The following is a 14,652-nucleotide window of genomic DNA, read 5'->3' as shown; positions in this document are numbered from 1 at the left end:
ATTTTCTACTTTTTTTTTATTTGCTTATCATATTATATTTTCATTTTATTCATTCTAATTGATATTTAATAATTGAAGAAGATTGACATTCCAACTCATTTTTTTATTTGATGTTTGTTATAATTTTGTAATGTTATTTACTTTTGCTTACCATTTTTTAAAAATAATTTAGATGAAATAATAACAATATTTCGATTCCTGGGTTTAATACTGAATAATTAACTGAAAGATGTAATGATAAAAAAATGGAAGACGTAACTATTAAAAATTACAAGAAAATATAATAATTTTATTAGAAAATGTATATGTTGAATGATTGAATAAAGGTAAAATAACAACAAGTTTGATACACAAAATCAAAGATATATATTTGAAACTTACTCTGATCACATTTGAGAAGATAAGAAAAAATATTCACACAACATTAGTTTTTGTCATTAAATCAGAATTTTTTCTTGACAATGCATTGTGTAATTGATAAAAAAAAATACGAATAATTTATCTTAAAAGAATATATTGAATAAGGAATAATGTATAAAATGTTTTCTGTTAGACAACTTATTACGCTTTTGTATTTTTAAGAGGTTAAACAATAAAGTTGACCTTATACAGTATAAAACATTATATAACTATTCTGTATGAATACTTGTTTGATGCAAGATGTATGAGAAATATTTTTGAGAAACACTTTTTAAAGAACAACATTGTTGTACTAGAAACCGAAGGATTCATAACATTTATTTTCTAATTTTCGGGTTGATTATTTATGACATTCTTGTGATATTTTTGAGTAATATGTAATATATCTGTTGTATATAAATGTTGAATTAAAGATTTAAAAAAATGCATCTGGCTGAACGTAGTTTAAATGTTTTGACTTGGATGAATACATTGTGCTTTTTTCTTTCTTATTATATTTTTATTTGTTTTACTGCTTTCCGTATTATCTGAAGTGCCTTGGACTATACCCATTATACTGTTTCGAGAACCACTCCCCTCAAACTAAATGGTTTTGAGTAAATACTCGATATTTCTCAGTTCCTTGTTCACTTAAACATTTTATTTATCTCACCGTAAGTTGACATTTGAACGGCTGTACTTAGATTTTTTTTATTCTGTTTTACAATACTTACGAATATGTTCCGAACCATATCAATATTTGAACCATATGCGTGCGGTCATGACCATATGCGTATACTCATATGGTCTGATCGTACGCCGCGTATGATTGGACCATATTAGTATTATACTCGTTTTATTATCACCAACTGGCCGGACCATATAAGGTATCTAGACCATAAAGGGTTTTTTTAATATCTAATCTGGAAACAGTATTGCTAGTTAAAACAAAAATTTCGATTTGAAATAAATGTATAATATCATGTAATATAAAGTCTTCAAAAACTGAATAACTAATTTAGAATATTAACCTCCAGCAAGCAAGTACGCTACTCATGTTTATTTGTTGGAATCCAAAATAAAATTAAAACAAAATTAATAGGTGTTTCATTTGCAATGTTTCCTTTTCATGTATTTTTTCTATCAATAGCGATACCTCACGTATTAAATATTTAATTTAGTAGAACGTTGTAGTATAATGTCATTTTGTGATTTTCAGACATATCTCGAAATGGTTCTGTTATGTGTTTATGCTCAGTGTTAACTTAAGTGGTCGATAGAATTGGTCGCTAGCTTGATTGGTCGCTAGAATTGGTCGCTAGCTAGCTTGAGTCTGGTTAAGAAAATGCCTGTATAAAGTCAGGAATATGACAGTTGTTACCAATTCGTTTGGTGTGTTTGAGCTTTAGATTTTGCCATTTGATAGAAGAATTTGCTATGATTTTAGTATTTTAGTTAATTTACTATTCAAATGAAATAATTACCATTATATTAACATTATGTTATATTGTCTTACTCACTCTAAAAATCACTAATATGTCAACAAAGAACAATAAAACAAAAGACATATATATATACAGAGAGCAGATTCGCACAAAAACCCTGAGCATAGAGCGCCAAATTATCCTTGACTTGGACAGGTTGAAACGAATGTAGCGGGTTTAAAAAATTAAACAGGCACCAACCTTCAACATTATCCTGAACAGTAGTGTAACATTACAACATAGATAGACACACTGTCAATTGAAATTGAAAAGGCTTAAATCAGTCAAAATGACATATTAACCAATTCATATATTCGAAAAAATCTAATCTTTTACACAATAGTAATACAATAGTATTGACTTAAAAAGGGGGAGATACATAACAATGTGAAGAAGAAAACTATAATCTTGGAAAAAACGATGTTGAATAAAATAACGAACAAAGGTGTTTTTAGATAGAACTATTTTGTTGTAGCAGGGGCAGATCCAGAACCTTGATGTCTGGGGGGGGGGGGGGGGGGGGGCACCATGTAACCAAAATTTTTGATTTTTTTAGAGATGTATATACGGTATATGCGAGTGTGAGTGGTTTTTTTTTTTTTGGTTGTTGTTTTTTAAAAGGGGGGAGGGTCAGATCATCGTTTCTATATCTCTATATTTCTAGATTTTTTTTTATTGTTTTTACTATTTCACTTTATACTTTCTTTTCCTGCCAATTGATCTTTTATATTTGTCCTCAACATGCATCAAATATTTGCCACTGGACGTTAAACAACATACAATCAATCAATATTTTCTTCATCACCTGTATATTTTTTTGGCCTTGCTTCCAGACTTACTTTTTTGTACATTATTCTTATATCTGTTAAACACCTTCATATCCTTACAAATGGTGAACTTTTTTAGCCTCATACATGTACATGGCAATTGAAACAATAAAAATAAACAAATATAACTGTATGCTCGGGCATTTAAAGAAATGATGAAGTCCCAGATTCAGTTACAAAATAGATCTTAGGAAAATAATTTAGCATTTTATTAATGATTTTTTATAAGAAAATGTCAATTCATCATGTTTTTCCTAGACCGGTGAAAAAAGGGGGTTTGACAAATTGTCGATTTCCCTTGAAAAAAAGAGGGAAGTAAATAGAACATTCCATTCCATTTAAAAAACAAACGTGTTTGGTATTAAAAAATAATTTCATTATTAAATTATTTGATTTGTTGCTGAATAAATTCACAAAAAGACCGTTTTGAAGAGAGAAAACACATAAAATCTAAATAAAATGGTAATGTGAGTACTGATAGTACTGTATTTTGGAATGGAGAGAAACTAAGAACCTAAATATAGATGTATACCAACATTATCGACATAAACATATAATTTGTACCTATTCTTTAAAAACACAGATCAGAAGTTTCACCTCGTAATCGATTTTAATCTGTATTGTATTATAAACCAATAAAAATTCGTACTATTCCAATCAACATGTAAATGTATTTTCCATAATTTAAGCTTGCAAAGAGAATTTAAAAACACACAAAGGTGTCAATATTTACACACTCATCGATAGATTGTCATAAATCACGCATGTGGACGCTGGCATTAATTAACAGCCAGTATAAGAAGTCAAATCAAGCTGTGATTCATTTCCGCTCTAGATATTAAGAAAATCCAGTAGCAATAAAATTATGTTAAACAAAATTTTTTGGTGACCTGAACTGGGGGGGGGGGGGCACATGCCCCCTGTGCCCCCCGGTAAATCCGCCACTGTGTAATGAAAACAGTAATATATTTTAGAATAATAAAATTGTTGTTCATAGTACAGAAGTGAAATTTTTTCGTAATACTAAATACTGATCAACGGAGGTTCAATTATTAAAAAGCGAGACAAGATACAACACAAACAAGAATGTATCCATAGTACACAGATGACCCACTCACACTATCAGTTTCTATGCTTAGTGGACCATGAAATCGGGATCAAAACTCTATTTAACATTAAATTTAGAAAGATCATATCAAACGGAACATGTGTATTAAGTTTCAAGTTGATTGGATTTCAACTTCATAAAAAACTACCTTACGAACGAACGGACGAACGGACGAACGCACGAAGGCACAGACCAGAAAACTACTACTATCGTAGGTCGGGCATAACAAGTTAACATCGAATACCAAAAAATCATAACAAATTGTGTTAACATGTAATTTTAACATGAAAGTAAGATTTGAGAGTACTTGCAGTTAATGAAAGTTAGTTTCATGCCATAAACAATTGATAATAAAATAAAATCATGCATCAGAGATTAAATTCAATTGAAACACATTATTAGTAATTTAGTGTTTTAACGCCCTTAATGCATTAAACGAAGACTTGACTTGTGCAGTGCAAAAATTAAAGTACCGACGGATCTATACTAGTGTAAATGTAATTATTGTAAGATATATGTTTTGTGATTAGTTGTCTAATGTTATCTCCGTAACTCCCTCCATGTGGTCTAACGTGTTCAGCGATGAAGTCCCCAGCGATAAATACACTTTTATTGTTTTATTTCTTGAATCACTAAATAATATTTGTAGTTTTCACTTCCTATCCCCTTTTCCAAAAATAATTGTGTTTGATTCATTATATTTAGGTTATTGCTACAACTTCAGCTATACCGAAATGTTCGCCACCGTTTCTTATTATAATATGATTTCTTTTGTATAATCATGTACATATGATCTTGATTATTTTCTTGTTCGTTTTACCCTTAGAAGTTTTCATTTTCTTGCTGTCTCCATTCAATCTATTTTATATATATTTCATAAATGATTATTTATATTATTAATATCTTATAGAGTTCATCAATTTCAGAAACTTGTCTGAGCAATCACTGTTCAGTGTGATAATTGTGTAGGTTCATGTTTACATAATCAATCAGTTAGTTATGCTATGTTCAATTTTCAGCTGCAACTATGGAATTTATGTCTAACTGCGTCCTTGCAAAAACGGTACAAAGATTGAAAAGATGTACGAATTCCAACTGGGTTCTGGAAGGATAAATATGATTTTTATTTTCAATATTATTTTGCAAATTCTGACTTCAAGTTCTTCTATAGTATATATACTTAATATTTAGCAAGGATTTGGCATAAAAATAAACAATTTATAAATAGTAACGACCTTATTTACTACCAATGACGTCAAGTAGATTAATATTTGCAAGTATATGACGCAATTTTGTTGTTGAAATGCTTTTCCTTTAATTGTGGGGTCACAATGGTCAAATTGATGTAGCAACTCGGTTTAAGTGTTAACGTAGTACACAAAAGTTCTTTTGTGAAATTGTTTTCTGACTTAAGACTTGACTTAAGTGTAATTTTATGCTTACGATGTTTTGTAAAATTGGCCCCAGGAGTGAGCTCCTAACGCAGAAACTGATCCAACAAAGTTATGAGGAGGACAGATAAATAATGACACCATCACGAATTGGTTGATCCATACGATGTATCTTTGTCCAAACTTTATTTTTACCACGTGTTAGATTGTGGTTTGTCATTACGTCGTCTGATCTTTTTATTACCGAACAAGACTTATTCCCGATTGTGACTGTTTTGCTGAGTGTGAATTCGCATTGTTATAAGACGAGTCACGGTACTTTTCTATCCCAAATTTATTTATTAAGTTTTGATGTTATATTATTATTGTCATCGGATTTTGTCAAGTGTCTTTGCGTTTGTAGTTGTTACTCCTATTTGTTCTGTTATTCGTGTGTTATGTTAAAGATAATTAATCATCCAGGTCATTTATAATATTTTAGTTTGGATCAACGAAATTTACACGATACATTTGGTTTACAGTTTGATCAGAAGAAACACCGACATAGCTAGATAATACAATTATTTATCTAATTTCTACTACAATTTGATATTAATTAGTATTGTAATTTTTATTGTTATTATAAATTTAAGATAAGTCATACAAACCTAATATTGAATCTCATTTAAACTCTTTCTTATTTTTCGGAACTCGTTCTAGATTTTCAAATGTGATGTCACTTAGGTTTTTGCCAACACGGCTGTGCACATATGTAATGTATTCGTTTTTATTCTGTAGCTTGTCACCACTGCAGTTTTATCATGTTTATCTAGTATATAGTCATTTTATAAAATCTACTGTTGGCAAAAGTATGAATTATTCTTATCAATAAGGATGTTCTTGTCCCAAGCGGATAACCCTAGCTGTATTTGTCACAACTTTTTGGAATTTTTGGTCCTCAGTACTAGTGATCTTAAACTTTGTTCTTGTTTTGGCTTTCAAACTGTTGTCATCTGAACGTCACTGGTTAGTCTTGTGTGGACGTAACGCATGACTGGCGTATTAATTTTTTTAACATGTTACCTTTTGTTAGCTATTATTCGTTTGTTTCTCTGTCCTATATTTTCTCCTATTTATTTATTGTAGTGCTGTCATGTTATGTTGTCATTTAAATGTTATAATTAACATTGCCATTAAAACGGAGGTTTGACATGCCACACGGAACCAGGTTCAATCCACCTTTTTATTGTTAAAATGCCGGGCACCAAGTCAGGAAAATGGCCATTGTTATATTATAGATCGTTTATGTGTTTTACATTAATGTTGGGTCGAAGTGCTCTTATATTTGATACGTTTCCCTCAGTTTTAGTTTGAAACCCGGATTTGTTTTTTCTCTATCGATTTATGAATTTCGAACAGCGGTTGCCTTTACGTATACATTTTGTTAGTTTCGAAGCTAACCTGCGCTACTTGATATTACAGATACCGGTGCCTTGAGAAAAAGTTCCACACTTTCCAAAGATATACCCTTTTTGACCTCTTATTCCTAAACATCTATACCATTAACCCTCAAAATTAATCCCAACCTTCCTATTGTGGTGTTGAAGATTGTGCTAAATTTATGAACAAAGAAATATCTCGTTTACTCGTGTTATTGTCTTAAAACCAGAGCTAAAGAGTCTCAAGAGCCTGTGTCGCTCACCTTATCCAACTTTGGTTTTGGAAATCATGTAAAAATATATTAAAATCAAAACATGTATCCTTATTATGATTGAGACCATATTTTGATTGATCTTAGCCCCTTAATTTAATTCAATTAAAAATCATGGTGGCTATCTTGAACAACAGTTAATTGGCAACAAAGAAGAAACATTCATCAGCACTCCATAAGGGAAAATAATTCCATGTTTTGTCTCATTCCATTCAATGCACCTCTAGTTGAAGTATTTATATGTATTTCCAATAGGGTCTTATTAAAAACTAAGTCCACTGATGGCGGCCATCTTTGATGATTGTTCGGCTACAAGTAACAACACTTGATCAACACCTTAATATGGACATTAATGTCATGTCTGGTTTCATTCTATTTAGTGGTTCTATGTTAAACATACTCTTCCTGCTGGCTGCCATCTTGAATGACAAATTAGCTACTAAGTAAGAATACTTAGTAAGCACATCAAAAGCAATATTCATATCATGTTTGGTTTCAATTAATTAAGCGGTTTTCTAGAAGAAGACATTTTTTTCATATAAATAAGGCCGTAAGTTGTCACGTTTGAGTTGTTTTACATTGTCATTTCGGGGCCTTTATAGCTGACTATACGGTATGGGCTTTGCTCATTGTTGAAAGCCGTACGGTGACCTATAGCTGTTAATTTCTGTGGAAAGTTGTCTCATTGGCATTCATACCACATTTTCTTTTTTATATTTGTATATATTTCTCTTAAGTTTCTTTGTTTAACGAGATCCCCCTTTGCAGCCATATTGGTTGATGTATTTGCTACAAAGTAAAAACATTTGGTCAGCCCCTCATAAGAAACAGTAATTCAATGTCTGGTCTCATTCATTGAGTGGTTCTCTAAAAGAAGAAATTTGCATGTATTTCCCATAGGGTCATATGTTAAACTAAGTCCTCCCGCTCGCGGCTATATTGGATAATTGATCGGCTTCAAAGAAATACATTTTTTCGGCCCATCCTTAAGAACAATCATGCCACGTTTACTTTCACTCCATTTAGTATTTCAAAGTTCAAAATGTAAAAAAGATAACAACGACGACAATGGATGCGGACTGAAGAAATTTTTCGGGCCAAGTGAGTCAAAAATAAGTGTGTGTTGCCCCTTTCTAGTCTTGTCCCAGTCAAAACAGAACCTCAAAAGCAATACCCACATTATTTTGTGGTAATAGATCCTAGTACTTATATTCCTTACACATTAATACACTTACAATACAGTTATTGTTTCCTAACCAATTCATTTACCATGAAGCAGTTAAACTGGCCTCTAATTACAAAACCGCTAAGACAATACCCCCCCCCCCTTTTTTTTTATCTCAATCATCATTTAGGGCTTCCACTTAAAGATCCATAAATTTTTACTCAAGTTATTGTCTGCGAACCAAAAGTGCTTATGAGTCAGACCCATACAGCATCATGCCATAATACTACCACAAATAAACTTGTTTGCTCTTTTCTTTTTAACGTTGTAATACTACTTGAGGTAAATTAAGGCTCTAGGGCAAATGCAATGTGATTTCCAAAATAGTTCAGATTTCCACGACATAATTCGTTTAACTATAATAAAATTAACGGTACCAATTTTCTTGCACCAGATGCTATAATATAATAGTCGGCATTTATTTTGGAACTCATGAAAGACATTGCTGGTATAAACCTATGATTTAAATTTCAAATTTTGCCAAAGTTGAACACACCAGAGCACTTTATAAAAATCTGACGTGAGAGTGCTTACAGGATAGGAAGGATGGACAAACGCCTAGTATTTCAATGTCCTCTATAACCCGTTACATGGGGTCAACAAAAAGTACCAATAAAACTCTATTGACAGGTACAAATATACAAATGGATAAAACATATAAAAAGGCTACGTAAACTTATGGGCTGCATAAGATAAAAATCAACCATATACGTGAATATCAATACAGGTGTAATACCACCATTGATTTTCCCCTATTAGTCTTTGTTAAATTTGCACTTTTCAAAAAAAATGTGCAGAATTTAGCCTTGTTTCAAATAAAGAAATACTTGGCATGAGTAAAGTTTTATCCTGTCCAGTTCTATAGAAAAAAATTCACATAACATTTCATTGCATATAAGAAAATAACCATCATTGGAAGTTAACCAATCAAATTTCTCCCCTTATTTTATCTGTGTACAAGGTTTAGTCACCATGTAACCTCAAGATTACAAAATTTTCTATAGAAATCCCAAATAAAAAATAATGGTGTTTTGAAATACCCAAGACATATGTTTATGACACAGAAATGGTTTTACTGCAATAAAATGTAGGATTAATTACCTACAACTGTCAAATTCAAGGGAATATTTTTTTCGACCTACTTTCATACAACCGGATGTGATGTACCATGATTTGGTGGTATAACACCTACATCTGTATGATCTGTTACAGAAAGTGTTTGGGAATAGAGATGTTAAAAGAACTCTATATAAAAAAAATAACACTATCACTGTAAAAAGAATAATATTATCCATGTTATCCATCTTCTTTTAAAAAGTATACCTTTAATATTATGTGAAACAAGTCGAAAATAAAACATTATTTAATGTATTCTAGGTACATTCAGGAAAGAATGAGTGCAAAAAATTAATTGCCAGTCTAGGTTCTGGATTATATATTCATTTTGAAATATAAATCGACATACAAAATAGTTTACGCCGCTGTCATTTGTTGCAAGACAAAAAAAATCTGTGGTAACTCCAATAAATAATATCAAAACTGACCAAAAAATACTCATACCAAGTCAAATGAGCCATTAGACATAAATCTATATCAAAATTCATAACTAAATAACTTAGGAATATAACACAAGCTTTTAACGTTGCGTATTAAAAGTATAGTGAGTTGTTTTCCAACTAGTAATGTTTCTGGTCAATAAGTTGAATGTGCTGGAAAATCAAGACGCTGGTTAGTATACTAATTGCATGTTAATGTCTATTTGGTCTATTGGATCAGGAGTCTGTAATTCAGAGGTTGTCGTTTGTAAATGTGTGACATATTTGTTTATCGTTCATTTTGTATACAAATAAGGACGTTAGTTTTCTCGTTTGAATTGTTTTACATTGTTTTATAGGCAATCATACCACAGCTACTTTTTTGTATACACACTATTGCTACGAGTTTCTCTTTCACCATTTATATCTAATGATAGCAATTATTTATATTTAATTATATCATTACGGAATACTTTTATTAATTTATTATGTCCGCCAATCTTCTAATGAATAGTACATGTAATTGTTCTGTTTTTTTGTAATAAACACACAATACTGGTATGGTTTTCATTTCTAGCCATATCTAGTGGTGTAAGTCCTTTAAATTGTATGTTGCAATCTACGCCACATAGCAAATGAACCTCATTGTCTTGAGACATCTCAAGATGTCTTGAGACAAATTTCCAAGACGCGTCTCAAGACGGACTTAAAGACGCGTCTTATAGACACAGTGTCTTCAAGACATGTCTTAAAGACATCTTGAGACATATAAAACTGTGTCTTGAGATATGCCTCAAGACACATTTTTGTCACATTCATGTCTTGAGACATTGGTTTAGAATAGTGTTTTGTGTATTTGAAAACACACCACATCCTTTATTCTGTGTATGAATTAAGGAAGATGTTTGCCATAATGAAAACTTAAGGCAATGAAATTCAAAATAAACGCCCAAATAAACCAAATAATTAACACAACCCCCTCCCCCTTTCTCCATTTTTTTTTAAATCATCAATATATCAAAATCTTTATGGTTAGTTATAGGTTTTCAATAAGTTAGAATTTGAAATCTTAAGCTTAGATGTAAAGTTAATATTCAAGTAATATGAAGAAAGAGTTAAAAAGAAAACAAAGACAGGAATGGGGGAAATGACAAAACTCATAACTTGAATAAGGAAAGACAACACTGTGACTTACAAATCAATGAAAAGACAGTCCATAATGCACTTTCTGAAATTTCAATTCTATTTTCAAAATAACACAGACACAGCCAATGAATATTTTAACAATAAAAGTTTAAACCCATCTAGAATTGAAAAACATAGAGCAATCCAAAGGAACAATTGTTACAAAAAGATACAAGTCAAATATTAATAACACATTGTTGATTTTCCACCAAACCTACCCAGTCAATGATCAGTTTTTTAACATTCAATTTAAATCAAAATCTGATCACTTCCCGGAGAGGAGTGGATTATTATAAGTCTAGAAAAGAAACCAAATGAGCAAGCAAGCCACAAGAAACATATATAAAAGAATACATGAAAAATACAAATTTAGAGACTTAACTGACCTTTTAAACAATTAAAATTTACCTCTCATAAATGCAATATATCATATATAGATTCACGTCTGTTTCTTAAATTGATGTCTAAAATGATGTTATTATATAATAGGGTAGGATTCCAAATCTATGGCAGATTTTATGCACTTCTAATAGAAGTCTTCTTATGTTCCCAAATCAATGTCTAAATCTTGGCGCTAGTACTCTGAAAACAAATAATGAAAAAATATTTAATTTATAAACTTTCAAAATTGGTTATCATTCTTTTATCCATGAGATAAACAGAAAATGATATTAAGGGAGCTCGCGGGTATAAATCATTTTTTTTCCCTGAAATATAGGATATCGCTATTTTTTTATATAAACTAACTTCATCCGATACTCAATAGAAAAATAAAATAAAAATATGAGATTACTGTTCATTTAGGCTCACAACCTGCATTCGAAAAAAGCATGCATTTTTGTTATTAAAAAGTTGTTTTTTTCTGTTGAACTAATAGGAGAAAAAAAGGTAACATTGTAATAAAAAAAGAACCTAATACAGAAATCACTTAACTTTTACAATAGTTTAGTTTAAGTACAGCTTGTATGAAAAAAATAATAAAAAATATAGGTCACCAATGAGTTAAAAAAAATATTTAAATTTTATAAGCAAAAATACCCAAAGGGAGATATTTTGGAGCTTTTTCAATGATATAAACATTTTAAAAGTCATCTGGGGCCAAAATTGATGTTTTGGTTGATGTTGGAATTTCGGATTCTCAATGCTCTTCAACTTTGTACTTGTTTGGCTTTATAGATATTTTGATATGAGCGTCACTGATGAGTCTTATGAATTATAATCCTGGTACCTTTGATAACTATTTGTACCATATCATGAAGTTACAACTAATAGTGTAAGAAATAAAATTTGTAATGAAAACAAAAATGTATATATTTTTGCGGAATTGTTTGTACCCTAGAGCCTCCTAATGATTCTTAATTGAAATACTAATTTTTCATCAGATCCTTGGCAAGGCAATAACTCTACGAATTGTTGTAATTATTTTTGCTAAACTATTTCCATGACCCAAGTTCAGGGAACCTCTTCTGTAGTTGTTTGCAACCCAACAACAGGTTGTCCGATTCATCTGAAAATTTCCAGGCATATAGATCTTGACCTGATAAACAATTTTACTCTTGTCAGAATTGCTCTAAATGCTTTGGTTTTTGAGTTATAAGCCAAAAACTGCATTTTACCCCTATGTTTTTTAGCCATGGCGGCCATCTTGGTTGGTTGGGTCGCCGGACACATTTTTTAAACTAGATACCCCAATGATGATTGTGGCCAAGTTTGGATTAATTTGGCCAAGTAGTTTCAGAGGAGAAGATTTTTGTAAAGGTTTACTAAGATTTACGAAAAATGGTAAAAATTTTACTATAAAGGGCAATAACTCCTAAAGGGGTCAACTGACCATTTCGGTCATGTTGACTTATTTGTAAATCTTGCTTTGCTGAACATTATTGCTGTTTACAGTTTATCTCTATCTATAATAATATTCAAGATAATAACCAAAAACAGCAGAATTTCCTTAAAATTACCAATTCAGGGGCAGCAACCCAACAACAGGTTGTCCGATTCATCTGAAAATTTCCAGGCAGATAGATCTTGACCTGATAAACAATTTTACTCATGTCAGAATTGCTCTAAATGCTTTGGTTTTTGAGTTATAAGCCAAAAACTGCATTTTACCCCTATGTTTTTTAGCCATGGCGGCCATCTTGGTTGGTTGGGTCGCCGGACACATTTTTTAAACTAGATACCCCAATGATGATTGTGGCCAAGTTTGGTTTAATTTGGCCCAGTAGTTTCAGAGGAGAAGATTTTTGTAAAAGTTAACGACGACGGACGACGAACGACGGACGACGAACGACGGACGCAAAGTGATGGGAAAAGCTCACTTGGCCCTTTGGGCCAGGTTCACGAGCTAAAAAGTTATTGTAGAATCCTGTAGCACAAAAACTTGAATAAGGTTGAGAAATATTTCTTTCATACAATTTTCAAACTTTTAAAACAAGGATACTAGAAGGAGATAACGAAGTTATACAAGTTTGCCTGTTTTAAATCAAGTATTCACAATTTGTCTCTATCAAATATTGTTTTATAACCTCCATATCTTCTGTGAAATTACAGCAACCTTCAGAAAATTGCATGTCTCCTTCTGTGTCACCTGTCTATAGCATTTTATGCAACACAATGTTGAAAAAGATAACATAGCAGTTCAGTGGTTGGTGAATTATCTAAAATATTGGTCCATTCTGTAAACCTCCACTGAATCCTCCCTGAAGTCTTATAAGAATGATTACAGTTCATTAAATTGGCTTCCAGGCACATGAGCCAGGCTTCCAAGGCTTGGTTTTCTTTAAAGGTCTTTGATTTATTTGTGAATGTGATATCCCATCAGTGAGCTGGCAATTTACTGTTTCAGTCAAAAACCAGTTATTTTGTATCAATTTTGTTTGTTGTTATTATTTGACGCCATCTTGAGTCTCGACTAAATCTGCCCATATTCCAGGGTTGATGACGCGTTAACTCACGTAGGTTCAATAGGTCAAACTAGGGGGTTCGGTTGTCAGTCGACAGACTATACTAACCTAAGTTGTCATTTTTAATGAAGGCCCTGAAGACCCATTTGTGGTCTTTGGATGTTTTCCGCTCTTTCGTCAGGTTGTTGACTCTTTGACACAATCCTAAGTTCCATTCTCATTTTGTAGTAGTTTCTAAATCTGTCACAAACGTCTTCTTTGCTCTGCTAGTTTCAATTGCCTCTGAACTACATATATTTTTGTTTCTGGTAAATTTTCTCACAAATAATGACAATTGCTTATGAGTCATTAATTGAGAGCAGTATAATAACTCCAATATTCAAAATCTGTATAAGGCAAAGGTAAGGTGGGATCTTTCTTTGTCATACAAACGAGAGTGAAATTTACGTATCATTGATTGAAACTGAAAGTATTTATAAAATATAGTACTGTTGTTTCACTCTGTGACCTACATGTAGATAATCTTGATAATTTAGCCGTTAGTTTTCCAGTTTGAATTTATAGTTATACGTTTTTTTTCAACATGTTCAAGGCCTTTTATAGCTGACTTTGTGTTAAAGGACGTACCAAAATTGTTGAAAGTGTGTGTTTACCAGTTGTTTCCAGTTGCTACTCTATGAGGTTTCTCTTAATCACAAGCACATCTTCAAGCTTCGAACTTCATATGTTTTGAAGCAGTATGGTTCAGCTGTTTTTCATTATTTTGTAAATTAGACTTCACTATCACTAATGGAAAAAATATTTAGCATAAAGAGCCAACATATAGTAAAATCAGAATAAATTCAAACCTCATGAATTATTTCTTAATTGACGTCTTGTATAAATATATATATCAAATGTATGAG

This window comes from Mytilus edulis, chromosome 2 (assembly GCF_963676685.1).
Source record: "Mytilus edulis chromosome 2, xbMytEdul2.2, whole genome shotgun sequence".
Lineage (NCBI taxonomy): Eukaryota > Metazoa > Mollusca > Bivalvia > Mytilida > Mytilidae > Mytilus > Mytilus edulis.
Note: the sequence above shows the minus strand (reverse complement) of the source record.